The following is a 22,469-nucleotide window of genomic DNA, read 5'->3' as shown; positions in this document are numbered from 1 at the left end:
CATCACCGACACTGACACCGACATCCAGCACTTCAGTGGATCCAACATCAGTTTGGGATCTGAAAGGTTTTATTTGTAAAAAAAAATTTAATTATTGTATAGAGCTGACATTGAATATCTTTTGTATTGTAAGCCAACATAAGGAATATTATTTGTAAATGGTATAGAAGTCAGTTTATTAGGTCATTTTGATATATGACAAGGAAGTAGAAAAGTGTGATGCGAAGGATATGTATGTAGATCATTTTTATGTGAAAGTAATATCATGCAGTGATCAATAGATGGTTTGTAAAGCATTCTTGGAAGAAAGGGGATACCGGTAAAAGGGTCTAGGGTTTATGAACTAGTATAGGACAAATCTATAACCGAAACACTTTTTGGCATTGCAGATGCATTTTGTGAGTTCACCATTATTGTTTTATCTCAGCATAAGCTTATAGTCAGTGAGACTCTTTTGTGTTGAGCAATGTGCTCTAGGCAGTGTGCCTTCCTGCATGTGTAGGCCCCCATGCTATGTAATATATTTCATATGGCCAGTGAATTGATATTGTGGGTCACAAATCCCACCGTGTTTTTTTCTCTTTGAGGTTTTCTATGTATAAAATTTACTGTGTTATGGTGTTGATTCATGTGGCTGATTTATTTACTTCATGTTATATGTTTCTTCATTTATCGATGTTAGATTCAATGACAGTCCCATAGACACTGAGAGGGGGGGGGGGGTGTGAATTAGTGTCTAACTGGTTAATTGAATATTTAAACTTATTTATAACTATGCAACCCAAAATAGTGTACCGGTAAAGAAGAATAAATGCAGTAAACAAAAATAATAGAGACAACATAGAAACACACCATAACACAAGATATTTTAATGAGGAAACCCAGTGTGGGAAAAACCTCTGTTGGATTTGTGACCCATAATATTTACTCACTGGCCAATCAATAAATACTACTTACAATAGAGGGGCCTGCACATGCAGGGAGGCCAACTGCCTAGAACCCACTGCTCAATGAAGAGTCTCACTGACTACAAAATGGATAATTAAATCCAATACAATGTACTACTCAAAACAATATATCTAATGCCATGTTCAGTAGTGGTTTACGCTTAGATAGATATGATAACCAAAAACCTTCACTGCCACAATTATCTTCTACAATACATTCCTATCTTTCTTTTATTTTCTATATATATCAAAATGATCTATAAGATCTCATACATATATGAGTCTTTATCATATACCATGTCGGCTTACAAAAGATAATTATATTACAATAAATAAAATTTCATCCCATGTCGGCCTGATTGTCAATATGCTTTGTTGCCGATGTAATCTGAATGCCGGTGTAAGCGCCTATCGATGCCGGTGTCTGCCAGTGTATGATATATGTGATGTTGGGCATGTAGAAACCTATTTTTGGTTGGTTTCCAATTGTTTGCCATCAATGAAAACATCAACTATTCTCATTAGAGTGTAGAATGCCAACAATATCCCCCTTTGGCATTGATGGCAACACTCATGAGAAAAATCAAAAACTAAAATAAAAAAAGATGTGCTCCCCCTGAGCAAGTGATCTCCTCTGTACATGCATGTTTCTCTCCACTACTCCCTCTTTGACATCAATGACAGAGGATGTCATAAATAATCAAAAGAGTACAAAAATTATACATCAAGGTCTGTAACCAGTTGGTTACTATCTGAAAAATGTCCACCAAAACTAGATTCAAACTCTACATAAACTTGTTGATGTCAATTAGAGTTGTCTCAGTCTGTTGGATCATACTGGTGAGATAGTGTATTTGTTTATCTGGTGATCACTCTCCTTGTACTGTTACCTTAGATAATTCAACTCTCTGAGTAATAATATTATCCAATTTTGAACCAAGTTTACTTTTGAGTTCTCAGTCTTTGGACCTTATCCTTGCCTTCTCTTTCTCAAGTTTCTCCAACAACTCCTCAAAAACTACCATTTCATGCTAAAAAACTGATATAAGTCCAGATGAACCTATTATATTATCCGCAATGTCATCAATTTCCTTTTGTTTCTTTTTAATCTCCTCATCAATGTCCTCTATCAAATAGTGAGGTTTACATGCTTCTCTATATAACACCTTATACTCCAAAATTGTAGAATTAAGTACCAGTAAAAGTGTGTTCAAGTGATTGGTACATTTCTTTATGGTGTTCTCAAAGAATATATTTTTCTCTTTGTCAACTCTCTCCTTAATGGTATCTTCATTCACCTTATCTATGGTTATTACATTATCAGCAATAAATTTGGACAATGTGTCCAATTTACCTAAAGAATCATTAATGTGATCTATCTTACAATTGGGGGCAATCATCAGAATAGGTAAGGTGTTATCAATTGCCTTAAATGCTAAGGCATTACAATCAATTATCCTTTTAATGGAATCCAATAGAACCTTTGCTATGTTAGTGGGTCTGAATTCACCTGTAGATGTGCTCGGTTCTACTATGGGTTTCTTCTCAACAGATGTTTGACCAATTACCTTCACTACATCCTCTTAATTTCCATCAAATTCATCCACTTATATTTTCTTCCGGTGGATCTGTTTGTGTTTGTACCTCTACCTTTAATGGTTTCTCAGTTTGATTAAGCACCTCTGCAACTGTCGGTTTCCCAGACTCAACATGAACCTCTACCTCAAATTTTTTCTCAGTCGGTACAACTGTCGGTTTCTCTGATTTTGCTTTCCCTAAGTTAGTTCCCTTATCTTGTGTTGGTTTCTCCAATTGCTCTTCTTGAGTCGGTATCTCAGTTTCTTGAGAGTCAACACTTTGTGTTGAATTCTCTAAGATCTTGCTATCTTTGAGATCATCTGCCTTAACTTTTGTAGCCTCTTTATCCACCACAATGTTTATATTCTATGTTTCCAAATTTATGGTAAAGAGTATTTCTGACTTCAGGTTATATCATCATGAGTTATACCTTCAGTAGTCATATCCAGTGGATTAGCTGTATGAGCTGGTGATGTTGAGGTTAAAGGAGGGGTGTCCTGAGTTGGTGGAGGGATGTTGTCTATTACTTTTATAGAAGGTACACCACCTATTTTACCTTTTCCCTTGTCTTTCTGATATACCTTGAATGTCTTTTCCACTTTTGGTCTATTTCTTTCCTCTTAATTTTCCTTCTCAACAAAAAATATGTCCCATTTATCTATAGTCTCATCTGTAATTTCCTTAACCCTTCCAGCCATCAGGCTTACTTGCCAATGTCTTCTAACAAATACTGATCAGTTAGCTTCAGATATAAGCTCATCTATCTCTTCTCTAGAATTTACCGAATGTATAGCCAAGAGTGCTTCAACTTTCAACTTCTTGTCCAGTTCCATCACAAATAGCCTTTTAGCTTCTATTCTCAAGTATAAATCATTGGGTAAATCATCAATCACTTCTATCAATACTTTCTTGTATATATCCAAATGTAGGATAATGCTTTCTTCAGTGGTTTGTTTGTCAGAATCCTTAAAATAATTATACCATTTGTTTACATTTACCAGATTACCTTCCTGTGTAATCTTATTCAGTAGATCATCTAGTGTAGGGGTATCCAGTGTCTATTTCTTCTTTGGTATAAGCTTCTTTTGCAGTTCCCTAACTTCCTATTGCTTTTTCCTTAGTGTCCTTGTTTTCTTAGGTGAAGGAGATGGTACCAATGGAGTTTTTCTTTTTCTCATCATCATTCTGCATCTTCTCATGAAGTTCCTTTCTCTTATTTTGTGCTTTAACCAGATTTTCTTGAAGTACTTTAATGAATTCCTTAGCAGTCCCCAGATCATCTTCAAGTTTTATATTCTTCAATTTTTTTGCATCAAAATATTCAAGAGCTCCTTCCAACTATTTTCTTAAGTTCTCCATCTGTACCGGTTTTAGAATCTTCCTCAAGCTGTTAGGATTTTGCAAATAGAGGATCAGGCTCTGATACCAATTGTTAGATTCAATGAAAGTCCCACAAACACTGAGAAGGGGGGGGTGCATCAGTGTCCAACCGGTTAATTAAATTTTTTAACTTATTTATAACTATGCAACCCAAAATAGTGTATCGGTACCGAAGAATAAATGTAGTAAACAGAAATAACAGAGACAACATAGAAACACACCATAACACAAGATATTTTAACGAGGAAACCTAACATGGAAAAAACCTTGGTGGGATTTGTGACCCACAATATTTACTCACTGGCCAATGAATAAATATTACTTACAATAGAGGGGCTTGCACATGCAAGGAGGCCAATAGCCTAGAGCTCAGTGCTCAATGAAGAGTCTCAGTGACTACAAAATGGATAATTAAATCTAATACATTGTACTACTCAAAACAACATCTCTAATGCCACGTTCAGTGCCAGTTTAAGCTCAAATAGATACCATAACCAAAAATCTTCGCAGCTACAATTATCTTCTACCATACATTCCTATCTTTCTTCTATTTTCTATATATATCAAAATGATCTATAAGGTCTCATACATATATGAGTCTTTACAATATACCATGTCGGCTTACAAAAGATAGTTATATCACAATAAACAAAATTTCATCCCATGTCAGCCTGAGTGTTGGTATGCTTTGTTGCCAATGTAATCTGAATGCCGGTGTAACCGCCTACTGGTGTCGGTGTCTGCTGATGTATGATATATGTTATGCTGGGAATTTAGAAACCTATTGACAGTTGGTTGCCAATTGGTTTCCATCAATGACAACATCAAGTATTCTCATTAGAGTGTAGAATTCCAACAACTAGCTTATATGTGTATGTTGTAACAAGGTAAAATCTTATAATACTGGCACAACACTGATTCACCCCCCCCCCCCCCCCCCCCCTCAGTGTTCTTTGATGCCTTGTACTTCCAACAAAAGATACCTTAGAACAAGAGGATTATATTATCTCATCATAATGCTCTCTCTCCCAAAAATCAAGAGCCTAACAAAAATCAAATCAATTCCATTCATGTTCCTAGGAAACCAAAAATTCTTCTTGATTATCATATTGTGTCTTACACATATACTAATGAGGTAGTTAATGAGAATATAAGTGAAGCCTCATATGATTTCTTAGTTGCTACAACCCTGTCTTCAATTCACTCAAATAAACCATCTCCTACCAAAGAAGTTCCTAAAGAAGAACTCTTAGAGGATAATTCGGGGTCCTTAGATATTACTCCTAACTTTTCTAGAAAGTCTAAGATGCCTGAATTTTATATTCCAAATTTTTCTCTTAACACACATCTTGAAATTGATTGAGCCTCTTTAAACTTCAATCCAATTCCCCCTGAGTGCGAAGTCTCTTTTGAATATACACATGGATGAAATGGAAAATTGCTTGAATGTGAGCAACAAAGTCATGAGAAATCAAACTTTCCTTTGTCAACATCTTCTTCTCCATTGTCTTGTAAATCCACACCTTTCCATTCTAATTTTGAGTTACAACAAGAAAATGTGTTGACCAATCTTCTAAATTCCAACTTAATATCTCCTATTGGTCATAAACAACATTCTCAAAATTCTTCTTTTTGTAAATATCACCAAACCCATGGCCATTCTACTAATGGGTGTCAAGCTTTGAAAACACAAATACAACATTACATTGATTTGGGCATGTTACAAATAACATCTGACAATCAATGTCATATTCATCATGATCATTTAAAATAACATTCAAGATCCTATTATGTTTCTCCTCACTATGTGACATAGTTAGCCTACCTATTGGGGACTCCTTGTCATTCGTGGTGGTACAATTTTAGGTGCAATCATACTTAGTGAGGAATGTAATAGTTGATTTATTCTTGCCTCTATGCTTGGAGGGAAATAATATTCCTTTTCCTCTTTCTAAGGTTTCACTATTTTCTTTATGGAGTACATTATTAATAAACTTGATGTCCTTTCTTGCATGGATTTCTCCTTCATGTGAGCGCATGTTTGTTATGTGAGTGGGATCTTCTCCTTGCTTGAAATGATACATCTATTATGAATAATCTCTCCTCAAAGAAATTTTGTGAAACTTCTTCTTTCTTGCTAGTGAACTGCCATACCAAGGGAAATGGCTGGTGGGCCTCTTACTTTTTGTGTTCCACATTATTCATTTGAGAAAGACCGCTATGTGTATATTGTGGTATTGAAGGTTCAAAGTGTGGGGAGAGTGTAGAGAGATATGATTGTAATATTGTCATATTAGTCTGTAGAAATTAATGAATGTTAGATAACTGTAAGATTTTATTAATTTAAATATTGGTGGAAGGTGTAATTAAAAAGTAGGCTATCATTTTAATTAATTGAATGATTTGGAATTTGATAATGAGTTATGCAGACATTGAGATTTTTTTAACAATTTTATTTCATGAAATATAAACTTTCATTTTAATTTAATATAAAAAATTAACACATCAATATAATCTATTATATTTTTTTTTTTTAAATATCAATTTTAAAGTTAATATTAATTTTAGAAATGTTATTATTAAGATTATTTATAAATTCATTGTGTATATCCTTCTCATTTGTTATTTCATATTACACTTGTGATCCATCATTAGAAAGAGGATGGATCATTAAGTGCAATATGAAATGTCAAATAAAAAATATACATAGTCAATCTGGAGCTAATTTTAATAATAATACTACATAGCTTTTGGAAAAATTATGTCAACAATTTTTTAATATTGAAAACAATCTTCAAATATAGCTTAGATTGAATATTAGATAAAAAATACTCACTAATAAAAAGTGATTAAACTTTTTGGATATAAAAGCAAAAAGAAAAAACCAATTAGAAACTACTCCCCATCAAAGACATAAGTTATACAAGAGCTAGATTAGTAAATACCATAATAACAGTTCACTACTAAACCATAGTCCATCTAAAAACAAATAGCCAACAGATATATAATGAACACAACCCTTCCTATTAACAAATATACCAAAACGCAAACTTAAAAAAGAATTGAAAGACATGAATGAGTAAAAAAGAGAAAGTTGCATTGCAATTTTTTAAGCACCCATTAAACAATTTTCTTGTCAAGATTGTACATTAAATATTCAACTTTTTTCTTCAAAGTGTTAACTCTAATGCCAACTCATTTATTAACCTAGAACTTAGGATATATAATATACTAGTAACCATTTGATAGAAAGAAAAGATTTACTCATCATTACTAATTAAAGACTTTGCACGATGAATAAGATAAGCACGAGGACATGAAGATTCATCTACAATATTTTCATCTTTATCACCACTAAGAATGAAGCCAAAGGAACTTCTTAAGCACCCATAGGATCAAAAGAAACCTCTTTGACACATATAGTTAAACTAGAGGAATCCATAATAGGTTCAACATCTCAAAAAACAACTATAGGAAAAGAAAGACCTACAATAGCAACATGAACATGAGATATTTAACATGAGAAAACCAACAACAAAAATAACATAATTTAACCCAAATAAAAATTCTAAAGCTTGAATAGAATCACCCATGAAAGAATCTTTTATTGAAGTAACTTATACCCTTTGTTCAGAATAATGCATACAACTACACCTACCAAAAAAAAAAAAAAAAAAAGGGACCTTCATCACTTTCACCCACCATAATATATTCTTACTTGAACCAATAGTTATTACTAAAAGAAATATTATTTAAATTAATATTCCACTAGAACAATTGTGATGATCAAGATCTTGAGTACCACTCATGAATAATTTATTTATTATATCTCTATTATTATGTACCACTAATTCATTTTATAGACAACTAAAAAAATTGTAACATTCCTTGAAAATTTAGCATATTAAGTAAAATATTAACAAAAGAAAATTCAACTTCTAAAAAATAATTATAAAAGGCATCAAGAGAAGTGTGGTGTAAAATATCAAACCCAAGTTTAATGGAAACAACAATATTTTATGGAAAGTGGGTGAAGTTTCATATGAATTGAAACTTTCTAAGAATATTAAAATTTACAACATCTTCCATGCTTCATGTTTGAAGAAAAAAAAAAATTCTTTCAATTTTATTATTTTAGTTGATTTTCTGTTATTAGATGATGAGGGAAGACTAATTTTGAATCCAAAATCGATGATTGATATCAAGCTAAACAACTTGACAAAAAATAAATATAACAAAATACCTTGTTCATCGGAGGAATCTTCTTATAGAAGGTACAGCATGGGAAGGACCTAAAATTTTAGAACATCAAAACATGACACAAACAAAACAAAAAAGAGATCAACATGACACAAACAAAACAAAAAAGATATTTAACACTCACATAATCATTACACCTAATTTCCAGTTGAGCATAATTTATCAAGGTTAGATAGCACAAATTATAGTTTATTTAACATTTAATATTTAGCATTGGGATATTTCATTTCCTTTGACTTTAGAATGTGCAGATAAGAACACGATGTTCATGCCCATATCCACTAGTATGGCCACTTGATATTTCTCGAGGAAAAGAATGTTGTATCGCTACCCTCCCGCCTTAATAGTCACGTAAAGAGAGCAAGAAAACCTTCAGACTTGCAGGAAAACCTTCATTTATTTAATTACCCTTGATCATCATGTCGTTAGGACAATTCCATTCACTCCACCGTCAAGATGTAAAACAATTGATAAATAGTCTTACAAATTTCTTTTAAAAGTTCAAGACGAAAATTAGAATCTTTTTTATTGGCTAATTAAAATAGATTTATATATTTAATATAAAAATACATTTCAAATATTAAAAACATAAACAAAAAAAAAATAACTTTTTATGATATATTTATATATAATATTTTAAAATGATTTTAAATTAATTGAAAATTTATAAAATATAACTATATATCTTAATTTTATTTATAGTTATAGTTATAGCTATAATCTATAATGAAAATAAGGCTAATAATATTAATAAAATTTAATTATAAAATTTAAAAAATTTAAAGTGTGAAAGTTTTGAGCTTTTGAAAACAAATAGTTAGAGAGTAAAAGGAAAGAGTAGGGTTTAAATAAAATTAAAATAAAAATGTTTCCTCATGATTCCTTCGAAAAACAAGAAAAGAAAATTGCATTCATAAATGGCATTATGTGGCAATGTCACCAAATGGCACCACAGGGTTAGAAACAATGCAAATGGTGTTTCGCCCCTCCTATTGTATTTTTTCAATAGAAAAGATATTTTATTGAAGCCCTAACAAAATAAAAAATTGTCAACAAAAATGAATAGTCAGGATATAATGAAATGCCTTAGGTTTTCCTGGTGGCGGAGCACCCCCACTTAGGGATAGCCTATCGACTAAAGTAGTCTTTGCAGAAATTAATGAATGCTAGATAGTAGTAAGATTGTATTAATTTAATTATTGGTGGATAATATAATTAAAAAATATCTTATCATTGTAATTAATTGATTGATTTGAAATTTAATAATAAGTTTATTTATGGATATATTACGTATTTTCTTTTCATTTATTTTTTCAAATCACACTTATTGATTCATCATTAGAAGGAGGATGGATGGACTTTGGAAAAGTCTAGCCAACTATTTTTTACTATTGAAAATAATCTATAAATATATCTTAGATTGAACATTAGATCACAAATTCAACTAATAAAATTTGTTATAGAAGCAAAAAGAAAAAAACAATTAGAAATTGCTCCCCATCAAAGACATAATCTATACAAGAGCTAGATTAATAATACTACTAAACAATATTCCATATAAAATAAGTATTCAAGATATATATAACCGACATAACCAACTCCTATTGAAAAATATATCAAAAGAGAACTTCACAAAAATATTCAATAGACAAATGAGCTAAAAAAGAACAAGTTACTTTACAATTTGTTAAGCACTCGTTAAACATTTTTCTTGTCAAATTTTTACACTAAATATTTAAAAAAAATCTTCAAAGATTTAATTCTAAAGCCAACTCAATTATTCAACTAGAAATGAGGATAAATAGTATAGTATAAACTATTTGATAGAAAGAAAAGATTTACTCATCATTATTAATTGAGGACTTGACATCATTAATAAGATAAATCACAATGACCTGAAGCATCATCTACAACATTTTTAGGTATATCTCCACCAAGAATGAAGTCAAAGGAACTCCTTAAGCACCCATAAGATCAATGGCAACCTCATCAACACCTATGGCTAAACTTGAGTAAGCCAGAATATTTTAAACATGTAAATAAACAACTATAGGAAAAGAGAGACCTATAATAGAAACAAGAATATGAGATACTTAATATGAGAAAAATGCCACACCAACAACATGATTTAACCAAACTAGAGATTCTAAAAATTTATTACAATCACTCACAAAAATATCAGATTGATTTAGTAGGAAACATGAACAAATAAGAGGAAAATGTGTATCCGATAGAAATTTCAAGAGTGAAGGTAGACATTTATATCATGTGTAAAATAGCTTGAACTTCATATTTTTTAGTAATGACCTAAATTATTAATTGTTAGGTATAAGTTATTTTTATGTGATGGATGTGTTGTGATGGATGTGCTCTATGCTTTCATCATTTAATGAAACGAACGAAATATTAACATATTAGTAGACCTTGAACTATTATTGTTGATCTAGCTTGATTCTTAAAAAATATAATTATATACATGATCCATGCAACATATAATTTTATGTTAATGTGGAATTTATAATGAATCAATATATAAGAGATATTAAATTTATTTAAGTTATTATGTGGACTATGTATTTACAGTCTAGTATGGAGGGATAGTTTTTTGGCAACAACAATGAAGGAAAACTGAGAGGGGGGGTGGGAGTGAATAAGTTTTCACCGGGTCTACAAACTTAACCACAAAAATATGATAAACTGCAGCAATAACAAAGATAAGCAAGTGGATAGAACAACACACAACACCAAAACCAATACAGAAGAGTATAATGGTACTAGAAATACTCCATATACCAAACCATGATCCCAATAAACCAATCTGCAATCACTGGAGTAGGAATATGTTGACATCAATGACAACAAAATATCCTAGTAGCAATAATGTCCAATAATCTCCAACTTTGGCATTGATGGCAACATATGAATGTAAAAAACAATCAATGTAAAGAAAGAAAATATCTCCAACAAACTCCCCCTAAGATCAAGCAGATAAAATACTTTTTCACATGCTTCTCTCCCCCTTTCATAGCAATGCCAAAGATAGAATACAAATTATGCTTCCCTCCCAAAAACTCATCCTCTAAACAGAGAAGTCTCCCCCTTAGGATAAACTGATCATTTGAAACATGGACTGACTACTCCAGTTGAGTAGTAGCATCAACTCATCAACCCAGATAGAAAGATAAGGCTCTGAAATCCACTGAATTGATGCAACTCAATGCATCTAGGTCTCATCAGGAGGGGTGGATACCCCCAACTTGTCTCTCAAATAGATAAATATATTTGCAGGCAAAGGCTTAGTGAAAATATCAGCAATTTGTTCCTTTGTAGACACATATTCCAACTTCATTTCCTCTTCACTAACTTTTTCTCTCAATTAATGATATTTGATTGACACATGTTTAGTCTTTGAATGTTGCACCAGATTCTTTGACATATTAATAGCACTGGAATTATCATAGTATATGATAGTAGGCTCATCATAGATAACTCTAATATCCTTCGTCATTTGCTTCATCCAAACTACTTGAGTGAAGTTACTAGTAGTAGCAATGTACTCAACTTCAATAGTAGATAAGGATACTGAATCTTGTTTCCACAATATCTTTAGGTCCAATTTTTGAAATCAAACATACCTCTTCAGCAGCTAACCTTCTTCTAGTCATTACACCTTTATTTTTATCTCTAATAATCTGAATTTTAGGTTCCTACACCTCTCCACCAGCAACATCAATATTCAGATTAACAGTCTCTATCAGATCAGTTTGCTTCAATTCTTCAGTTTGAATAGGATTATAACAACATGTTTACCATCATCATATCTGCATGCTCTGATATCTTTTCCAATGTTCTCATCAACCTTCACATTTGCACTTTCTACTATCTTTATCAGTCTCTTATTGTAACACCGGTAGACTTTTCTCTTTGTTGAATATCGCAAGAAAATTCCTTCATCACTTCTTGCATAAAACTTCCCTATATCATCTATCTTGATGTAACACTTTCTACCAAAAAATCTAAAATATCTCACAGTAGGAACATGACCAAACAATAGCTCATAAGGAGCCTTACTGGTATCAACTTTTATATGAAGTCCATTGAATGTGTAAACAACAATGCTAACAACTTCTCTCCAGTAGATCTTTGGAACATTCCTTTCAATCAACATAGTCCTTGCAGCATCCAAGACGGTTCTATTCTTCCTTTCAACAACTCCATTCTATTGAGGGGTTCTAGGAGCAGATAATTGTCTTCTAATCCAATGCTTCTCACATTATGAATAAAATTCTCCAAAAAAAAACTCTCCTCCTTTGTCAAATCTCAGATATTTCACCTTTAATCCTGACTCAGTCTCAACCTTTGTTTTGAATATCTTGAACTTGTCTAATGCTTTAGATTTATCCTTCAAAAAGACAACCCACGTCATCCTGGAATAATCATCAATTAGCAACATAAAATATCTATCACCCTGCACACTTCTAACATTTGTAGGTCCACATAGGTCAATATGCACAAGATCTAGCAATCCATTAGATGCATACTATTTTCTCTTGAAAGAAATCCTTGTTTGCTTACCCAATTGACATTCCTTACATACTAGATTAGCAGGCTTAACAATTTTAGGCAAATCTATAACAACTTGAGTAGAAATGATCTTAATCATTGAATCAAAATTTAAATGACACATTCTCCTATGCCACAACTAACTTTCATCAATCTGAGCAATCAAGCAACTTTTCTCACCAGCGTTCAAGTGAAATATATTACCTTCAGTCTTAGTTCTTGATGCAATCTCTATATTAGAGGCATTTAAGATCTTGCATTTACCATTATTGAATTGTAAATCATAACCTTTGTCAACCATCTGACCAACACTCAAAAGATTATGCTTCAAACCTTCAACATACAGGACATCATCAGTGTTATGCTTACCATCAAAGGAAATAGAATCTCTACCATGGATCACACAAGCTTTTTCATCTCCAAATTTTACCTTTCCACCATAAGACCTTTACATACTCACAAATTTACTTTTATCACTAGTCATATGATGTGAACAACCATTGTCAATCACCCATTCATTTTTCTCTTCAACTTTAGCAGCTAAATCTTTCTCCTCAATAGTACATCTTGTGGAATCAATAGGTACTAGTCCATCTTCTTTGATAGCAATAAACACAACTTCATCTCCTTTCGATTCTTCATCTGTAACACCTTCATCAACAACATAGTAACAATTCTTTTGATGCTTATACTTCTGGTTAGGCTTGTAATACTTATCATACTTCTCATGCTTCTCATATCTATCATTCCTATCATGCTTATCAAATTTGTCATGTCTATCATATCTAGTCATTCTCTCTGGGCATCTAGAAGAAAAATGTCCCATCTTATTGCAAGAGAAACATTTCAAGGTCAATTTTCCATCATACTTACCAGCTCCCTTAGGAAATCTCTAGGAAATCAATGCTTCAAGATCTTCCAATTCTCTTTCTTGCTCCTCCATCTCTCTTCTCCCTCTTTCATATATGGATATTCTGCACTCTTTAGGATCATATTTCTGCTTTCCCGATACATATGCCCTAAATGTTGTTTAAGACTTTCCATGTGATTCACCAAACTTGTTTAGCTCAAATGCAATAATATTTCCAACCAACATATCTCTTGTCATAGTAGTCACACTCTGGATTTCATCAATAGTAGCTACCTTATGTTTGTAAGTAGGAGGCAAAGATCTCAACACCTTAGCAACAATTTCATCTTCTTTAAGGGTTCCACTGGCACATCTGATACATAGGATAAGATCATTCACCTTAGCCATGAAAGTGTTTATGTTCTCATCTTCTCCCATTCTCAACATCTCATATGTCCCTTTTAAGCTCTACAGCTTAGCAACTTTGACTTGTTTATCTCCTTCATACAGGTTTTCAAGCTTCTCCCATATCTCATGTGTGGTCTAAAGTCCCATTACACTAGTCATCTCTGAATCAGTCAGGGTGCTCAACAATGCTTCCTTCACTCTAATGTTATTTCTATCTTCCTTGATCTCATCACTAGTAACCACTCTTCTGAGGAACAGAATAGACATTCTTTGTAATTTTCTAATAATCTTCTCCAAGACACATCAAGTGCACCTCCATCCGGTTCTTCCATATAGCATAGTTACTTCCATCAAATCTCAGACTCTCCTTCTTAAAGATAACACTTCAACTTCTAGTTGCCACCTCGGATCACCTCAAGCAATTAAGCTTCTTCCAAAGGAACTAGCTCTAATACCAATTGTTGGCAACAACAATGAAGGAAAACTAAGAGGGGGGGGTGAATTAGTTTTCACCGGATCTACAAAATTAGCCATGAAAATAGATCTGATAAACTACAATAATAACAAAGATAATCAATTTGATAGCACAACACACAACACCAATATTTTGACATAGAAAACCCGGTTAAGGAAAAAATCACGGTGGGAACCTACCCATAATAAGATGATACTCTGTAGGAGTATTTGAAAATATTACAATGGGGAATGCACATGCATTCATGCATACTACCTATAGCTTACAACTCAAGAAACAATAACCCAAAAGGATACAACCCTCAAGGAAGGTTCACTACCTTACAATAAAGTCTCACTGACTTACAAAATGATCGGACTACAATCCGGAAGAAATGAACTGAAATAATGGCATCTCCAAATGCTTGATCACAATTCTGGTAAAGCACATCTATCTGCACTACAACACCAATCTCTAGTCGATCACAATGTTGAAGGATGAATCACTTGTTCACACATACAACACTCTCTAATAATGCAGACACCACCTCCAGATATCTAAATTACATAACAATATCACCTATTTATACAAGTCATCAACATTGACAACAAGGTCGGCTAAACCCTCAACTCACAATTACAAAATTACATCACACAATATGAAGATCGACCACCAGACCAATATAATGATATACATGACATAACATGGAGCTAATTCAAATATCCAAATGCTCATCACCACCGGTAATCACGCCAAGATCAACTGCAACATGCTACACCACCAAAAATACCGCATAACACGAAGAAGATCACCGGTTCGGAAAAATCACCAAGAACATGCACAATGATCAATGAAGATCATAAAAAAAATAGGACATAATTAAGGAACACAAACAAGAATGTTAGAATCATCAATAATAGCTACACCAAGACCACTTATCAAATCTTCATTGGTCAACATCTGAACCTCAAGAATACTCAAACAACAACAACTGTCACAAAGAAAAGATAACTTGTGGAGCACCAAATCATGAACCATCTAAAATGAAGATACAAAAGATCATCCCCAACAATATCTCAAAATCTCAGCTCAATTTTTGATCACACTGAAATATACCGGAGGGAATACTGAACTCTTCAAAATACTAATTTGATAAACAAATTGCAAAACCGGATCATCTGATATGATCAATTAGGCTTTCTGGATCACCAAAACCAATATAGAAGAGTATAATTATACTAGAAATACTCCATACACCAAACCATGATCCCAATAAATCAATCTGCAATCACCAGAGCAAGAATATATTGACATCAATGACAACAACATATTCTAGAAGCAACAATGTCCAACATAGTTATGTGCATAGAGAAGTCATATCATCTACTTGATCCATAATATAGTGTATTTCAAATGTTGGAATTAAAATAGTAGTAAAAGGAAATAATTATTGTTATTTTGTTGATTTGGATAATAGTAATTTTTTTCTTATATTTAGAGTTGTTAAGGATTCTTGTCATTAGATTAAAGGACATTAGGAGGCACGTTTCTAAAGTTATGGCCAATTTTATTTTACACAAAATATGTTGATGTATGTGATGTTTATATATCCATGGGGAAGTATGGGGATCTATAAAGATTTTTTTCAAGAACCATGAGTACAATCCTTTGAAGTAATTTAGATCTTTTAGAGTAATAAGATTGTCTAAATGAAGAAGTTAGCTATTGTTGCAAAATTTAAAGGGGTGTGATTTTCATAGATGGAAAATAAAAATAGAGTTACTTTTACTTTTCAATTATTTATGGGATATTGTGAGTGGAATTGTAAAGAAACCACAAAATATAGATGAAGCAACAAAACGGATGTCTAAAGATCATAGGGTTATGATATTGTAGATGAACAAGGGATATTATATTGTTCAACATATTAGTACATTTTGTTACCTCCATAATTGACTTTGTAGGTATCAACTCCAAGTTCAATGATGATGATGCCAAGGCAATCTTACTAACTAGTATGCCTTCATGTTTTGGTCATATAATCTATTCATCCTTTTCTTCAATTTTAGCTGCTAGGGCCTGCTCTACTGGTGGAATAGTAGGCATCGGTTGATCTTCTTTTATTGCAACAAAATGCCATCCATTGTCTATCGGTTCTTCATTAGAATCATCAGTAAGTCCTTCATCAGCATAGTAACATGATTTATCTATGCTTTTCTTAAATCTGTATCTCTGATATTTAGGGTTAGGCTTATATGTTCTTTTAGCTTCTTCTCTCAATCTTGCATGTCTACCAGGACATCTAGATTCCATATGCCTAACTTTATTTCAGTTAAAACATTTAAATAGTGCTTTACCTTCATACTTAATTCTGGCTATACCTTTAGGCATTTTCCTTGCAAATAGTGCTTCAAGTTCTTCCAGTTCTTCATTTTCCCTTTTGATATCTTCAAGTTCTTTTGCATAAAGTGCTTTCCAATCAGATTTCTCAGTTGATATTGATAACGATGCAGATGATGATGCTTTGAAGGCCAAATCTATTTTAATTGTAGCAGCAGGACCAAATTCCTCAAGCTCAAATGCTGAAAGTTTCCCAACCAAGGTATCTCTAGATACTAATGTATTAGGAATTGTTCTCAACTCATTAATAGTAGTTGCTTTCATTTTGTATGCCGGTGGAAGAGCTCTTAAAACTTTAGAAATAATTTCATCTTCACTTAAGGATCCTCCACAACATTTTATTCCCAAAACAATTTCATTAACCCTTTCCATAAAAGAAAAATTTCTTTCATCTTCTTCTATTTTCAAATTTTCATACCTGACCCGGAAGCATTCCAGTTTTGCAATTTTAATAGTGGTATCTCCTTCATTCAATATCTCCAATTTATCCCAAATAGCTTTAGCAGTAGATCGATCTAACAATCCCATGATTTGCTGATCTGATAATGTGCTCAAAAGTGCTTCTCTTGCTTTGCAATCATTCTCTTGATCTTTACCTAATGTTGGTGGATTAGGTTGATTCGGTGTAGACCAACATAGCCATTCTTTGTAACATCCCATATGTCTCTTCCAATGCAATTTAGATGTCTCTCCATTCTGATCTTCCATATACCATAGTTAGTTCCATCAAGTTTCAGATTGTCTTTCCTGAAAAAGTTTGTTGCCATAGAATCTCCTCAAGTTGTTAAACTTCTACAAAAAGAGGACTTGGCTCCGATACCAATTATTAGGACCCAGGATGCAACTGAGAGGAGGGGGGGTGAATCAGTTGTCTCTTAATTTCATCCAAATATAACTTAATCAAACTTGATGCATAATACCGATAAACCAAACTTAATGCCGGTTGACAGATTAGTAGTTAGTATAAATATCGGTGAAGCTTAATGCATAAAATAGAAAGAGAAACAACATCTGCAACACACAACATAGAGATTTGTACGTGGAAACCCTGTAAGGGGAAAAACCACGGTGGGAAACCTTACCCACAATCAAATGATACTACTGCAGATAATATGTGTATACAAATGGGGTCTGCACATGCAGAAAGGCCAACTGCCTAGAGCTCACTGCTCAATCACAAAATATGAGTCACACTGACTACAATTGGATGGTTAAATCCAATGATAATGTACTACTCAAAGTAGCATCTCCAATGTTGGATTCAGTATCGGTTAAGCTCTGATAATCACCTTCAAACCTTCCTTGAACCTTCTCTATGGTCTTCTCATATGATCTTCAATATTTGCACATACCATGATACAATACCATACCATATACCATTACTTCTCTACTACTTTTTATCTCACAAATGAGATCTTACATATATACCAAAACCTAAGACCAAATGTGTAGGTCGGCTCACTAAGAATATTACAATAAAATCAATTATGAATAAGTCAAGATGTGCTGCATCATGCCGGCTTAATACATTTACAACAATTATCCAATCAATAAATCATCTACATACCATGTCATGCTGATCTAGAATAGATAATGCATACCAGTCCATAACCTAGACCAATTTGTTAGTAATAGCAAATATGTCAACCCGATTAGACCAATAACAAAAACACTAAAACCAAGTATCCAAACCATGTCTTCGACATAACCAAGTGATCTCCAAATGATAACAAGTCATCCTTAGTGTCGGTGAACAATATAACCTATGACTATGCATAAGTCATTGAACATGCCGATGAACACAATGTGTCCGTTCAACATAACCAAATATCTCCAAAAAGATAAGTGTTGACATTAATGACAAAACTAATGCAACACATCCATAATACCAACACGTTTTCCATTTCAGGCCTTCTCTCTACATGTCGAGTTTGTACTAGCCCTCATCCCATGCGTGAGGCACAATTATCTTACTTAGGGTTTTCAATAAATAAACTCTCTAATATGCTATTAGGTTATCAGTTATTTACACACACTTTCGATGGGTTACCCAGCAACCACTTTGGGCACGACCCCCAATCGAAAGCCACTTTCCCAATTGACACTAGACTATACTCAAACGAACTCTTAAACCAAGGAATACACAAGGTCAAGTAAACAAAGTGCAATACAGTAGGAATACTCACTTGGTCAAACAAGACTTCATACGAGGTGCACTAGCTTTCGATACTCTAACTAGAGACCTGGTCAACTATGGTCAACCACGAATCAACATTCGACACCCACATAAAGGACATGACCGGATACAAAACCATCACAAGATAACAGCCAAAACTAGAGATCAAGAACATAAGCAAGTTGCCAAATCAACATACGACAATATTCAACAAATTAAAATCATGGACTTGCCATTTCTTAAGCAAATGTGAATACAAAAATTTAAACATGCATAAGCATAGATCGAAAAAGACAATCTCCTTCCATATTGTTTAAACCTTAAATTCAGTCCATTTTTCTAATGGATCTAAGTTTGATTTCAGTATGTCTACTTTGTTTAGGTATAGGTCGTTCATGGTTTACTAACTCACTAAAGTTCAATTGCATCATACAATAATTTAAGTACTTCATCGTGAGTTTTCAAACCAAAATCACATGATAATAATTATAATGTATGCAATATACACAATGATATAAAATCAATTATTCATTAATCGCATAAAAATATGATATTCATTTTAAAAAATAAAACATCAGTTTTGTCATTGGTTGAACGCAATAATCTAATTGCATCTCTTGCAACACAAATATACACTTTCCAAAAATGGAAATATACATATAGAGAAACAAAAGAAATAGATAAACATTTCCCAATGAAATACAATTCCCTTGTATATATAGAGAAAAAAAATACAAATTAAATATTAATTAATGTATATAATTATTAACCTGCAATTAATAAAATATATACTAATTAATAATTAATAATACAAATTAAATATTAATTAATATATATATATTAACCTCAATTAATAAAATATATATTAAATAATAATTAATAATAATTTAAAAAAAAACTATTTTAAAACTTTTTAATAAAATAAAATTTATTAACCATAAAAAAAAACTTTTAACAATAAAAAAAAGAAACTTAGTTTTTCTTTTAAACCATAACCCTTGGGAAACCCATGGGCCCCACCACGTGGTTCCCCTTTCCCTTTGGGAAGGGTTGTGGGGACCATGACATGGTCTCCCTACAACCACGAGTGTGTGGAGACCATGCCATGGCTCTCCCCATGGCTTGGGGAAGCCATGACTCTCCCCAGCCATGGGTCGAGGCCATGGTTCCCCCCAAAGCCCCAATAAAATATCGTTGTTTTAATATATATATATATATTTTAATTTATTAAAATTAATAAATATAGTACCCAATCTCTTGGTATTCTCAGACCCAAAAAATTTATATCTTTTATTTATTTTTTAACATAAGACCACACTCAGAAATTTTTTGAGAACAAACTCTTGAAGTATTTTCCAGAATTAAACAAAAGATTAACATATATATTTTTTTTAAATGAAAACACTAGAAAACCCCAAATACTGAGACTGGTAGAATTTCAGTCATTCTTCCACCTCCAATCTACCAAGCACAACAAAGATCTCATTTAAGACTGAATATGAATACCATATCATTGGGATTTCAACAAAATCTTATTGTAAACAACAATACAATTTTTATATGATTTAAAAAAAAAAAACCAATCTGAGCAACTCCAATTAAATCTAGAGGTTTGGACAGAAAACAAGGAGGGTTTGAGTTGGAGCTTAAACTATAACTAATTCATTTTCCCCAAATAAATGAGATTTTTAACCTTCTCAACTAGATTTCTACAAAATCCAAAACAATATTCTTTTAAACAAGAACCAACGAAATAAACCAGAGACCTACCTTCAACAATCTTGGAAGAGATTTGATGAAGAGCCCAACCTGCAAGCTCAAGAAATCCATCCTTCCCCCAAAATGCCCAATTTTCTCCATCCAAAAATAATCCTCTCAATTTTTTTCCAGAACCTAGGTTAAATGGGAAATGTTTGACCAAAAATCTCATTTTTGGATTTAAAATACTGTTTTAAATATATAAAAAAAATCATTCTTTCAAACTATATCAAATATATATTAAACTTGCTTTTCTAATAAAAATTGATTTTCCCAAATAATTGAAATTAACCTTTCTATTCCAAAATGCCAAAGAGGTTAAATTATTTATATATCGAATAAATTGAAATATTTCCTTTCCAAAGGCATAAACTGAATAAATTTATCATTTAAAATTAACCATTTAATCGAACTTGCTACCAATTTCAATTGAGCAATTCTAATTAATGATTAATTGCATAAAGGGAACCTATTTAATTTACTCCCTTAACTACAATGTGTAAACACACATTTAATCAAATTAAATACTAAGCATTAAATACTTGATTTAACCACACACAAAACACACAACCCAAGAAAGCCAAACAGATAGACAACCCGTATACCCAACCAAAGGGGATACTGACGGATGACTGATGATGCTCACTTGAGCATGACTAGGGTCGAATGAGGCTCTTACGACCACCTAATCCAATTTCTAAGGGCCAAAGAGGTACACTCAAACCTGCGAATCCAGGTGTAGATGAACCTCGTACCTATGTGGTATTGTACCTGTAATCTCTTGCAACCAACTTACATAAGAGTTGATGTGAAACCCACATTAACAGGTACGCACAATAATCAAAACATCTTAATATAACATTATAACATGGTAAACTAACCAAGGTCAAACTGAGATTAGAATCTGATTAGGGCAGGGGTACTACATTCACCTCATCATGAAATTGATGAAAGATACTTCTTTAAAGAGTAGAGAAGATATAAATGGAGGTTGGAAGCAATGGAGGTAGGAGGTCTTCTATCATCCCAAGCTAGCTTCTCACTCAGGAATGATTGATTGTGTTTGAAGTACCCTATTTGAGTCCCTAAAGAAAAGAGGATGCTTGGCATTACGTGTCACTTCATGCAGTAAGGGGACAAGATTTCTTGTTCGTGCTTTGTACAACAAAGGAGGAATCGTTTACACAACACTAGAGGAGGCATTTTACATACTTGAAGGAGATGTGAGATTTCAAAGGAAAATAATCTCATGTGTAGCAGTAGAGGAGGCATTAGACACACTCTGAGGACATGTGGAATTTAGAGGAAATGTGTCTCATTGTGTGTAGAGGTTGGGAACACTTTTATGTTCTCTCATGTTGTGTAGATGGTTGAAAGTTCTACAATTAGGATATCCACTAATGCATTCAGTTCGATGTTTCCTATGTGAGTGAGGATGATTGGTGAAGGTGCTTCATCAATGTCTCCAGAAGGGTTGTGTTCACCCCTTGCAATGTTCCAATCTTATTTGGATTAATTTAATAAGGTGGGAATGTTGGAGTATTACATTAGTTAATGGTTTTAGTTGAAGTATACATCAATAAACTCCTGCTAGTTGGTTTCTGTGGTACAGTTATGTAACAAGTTTAGTTTTCTTTGTATCACCTTTTAGAAGCAATAAGGTTTGAATCAATAAATATAAAGTTTTATTTTGTT

The sequence above is a fragment of the Cryptomeria japonica genome, chromosome 1, assembly GCF_030272615.1.
Source record: "Cryptomeria japonica chromosome 1, Sugi_1.0, whole genome shotgun sequence".
In the NCBI taxonomy this organism is placed as follows: domain Eukaryota; kingdom Viridiplantae; phylum Streptophyta; class Pinopsida; order Cupressales; family Cupressaceae; genus Cryptomeria; species Cryptomeria japonica.
The sequence above is the reverse complement of the archived record's forward strand: the minus strand, read 5'-3'. Positions refer to the sequence as shown.